The 1,420-nt window shown below is 42.9% G+C and overlaps 1 long non-coding RNA gene across 1 annotated transcript; it reads left to right on the top strand.

Annotated features, from left to right (window-relative positions):
- On the top strand, positions 1-1,420 carry LOC132009320 (uncharacterized). Its single transcript, XR_009401864.1, has 3 exons — positions 1-61; positions 1,017-1,108; positions 1,401-1,420. It is a non-coding gene; the product is annotated as an uncharacterized LOC132009320 (long non-coding RNA).

The raw sequence follows: 1,420 nt of genomic DNA, 5'->3' as shown, positions 1-1,420 counted from the left end.
ACTCAGAAGGCCCTCTACAGTGATGTAATGCGGGAAAACTATGAGACCGTCATCTCTCTAGGTAAAGACCCTCCCTCTCCCATTGGATAGAAGTAATCTGTCATGTTCTCTGCTTACTGGGAATGTACTCCCCTGAGAGGCTGTGTTCCGATAATGGCTTGTTTTTCAACTAGATGGTGTGTGGACAGGGGAAAGATGTATCCCCAGATCACCTGGGGTGCTTTCTCCAAGTGCACAAAGTCATTCCTTGTCCTAAAATTCTTGATCCCTTCCTTCCCTCCAAATCTGTTCCTTTTTTACCGTTCCTATCCCCATACAAGTTACCATCATTTATTCAAAATGTCACAGCAGAGAAATAGAGTCATCCTTAGCCATAATCTTGCCATCACAACCCACTAGTAATGCATCACTCTCCATTTGGCTACACCTTCGTAGTGCAGGCAGAGTACAATCGTGTCTTGTCCTTTACTGTTTTAAAGTCCTCATCAAATCATGAAATTTCATGTAAATCTTTGGACGTCTTCTCACACATCCATATTCCTTACCGAGGTACCCAGGAGCCTATAAGATGTGACTGCTACTCACCTTCCTGCCTCGTCTTTCCATTGGTGTTTTTCTTCAGTTGTCTTTACTCCCAGTGATTTTTCTGTTGCTTGTACTCATCAAACTAACTTCTACCTTTCCGTTTCTATTGCTGGCACATTGAGCCTGAGTTCTACATTTTTAAACACCTCTAATTTTTGCCTAACTCAAAACACTTTACATAAGAAAAAGTAAGATTTCCTTTTATTGACTATATGAAAACTGAAGACAGTAAACTGGGGAATTGCTTTAGGGGTAATTACGTGCTCGATTCTTGTTTACTGTGACAGGGCCACCAGTTGGTATCACTTAACATTTGTGAATATGTCCCACATGTACTAAAGGAAACAGGATCTTCTGTGGTTTAGAAATGAGGTAAGGGTGTTCATAGACAAAAGTACGAGAAATTTTTGCTGGTTCTTTTCTATCCACAGCTGTCCCTGTTCACCACATCCTAGCCTTTTCTGAGAAGACAGACACCAAAGACTGGACAGTGGCACCTGAGCTCGTGTTGCCTGAGTCCCAGGTGAGCTGTGCGATCCAGCTGTTAAGTAAGGGCTGTCTTTCCCTGCTGCCCAGGACACACACTGCCCAGCTCACAGGCATATCAGCCCCAGTGTTCTCCCTGGGGGACTGGCATCTCCTAGGCTTTTGATGATCCCTTGGTTTTTTCCTTTGTTGCTTTCTTACTTTAAAAAAAAAAAAAAAAAAAAAGAATGTGCTATTAATTCCTTGAGTGCCCAGGGTCTACCATGGGTCAGATGGTAGAGCTGCTTCTGTAGTACAAGTACTGAGCTGAAGCCCATTGTCTTCTTTAGAGCTTGTTGACATTTGAAGA

This window comes from Mustela nigripes, unplaced genomic scaffold (assembly GCF_022355385.1).
Source record: "Mustela nigripes isolate SB6536 unplaced genomic scaffold, MUSNIG.SB6536 HiC_scaffold_13201, whole genome shotgun sequence".
Taxonomy (NCBI): domain Eukaryota; kingdom Metazoa; phylum Chordata; class Mammalia; order Carnivora; family Mustelidae; genus Mustela; species Mustela nigripes.
The sequence above is the reverse complement of the archived record's forward strand: the minus strand, read 5'-3'. Positions and strand labels throughout refer to the sequence as shown.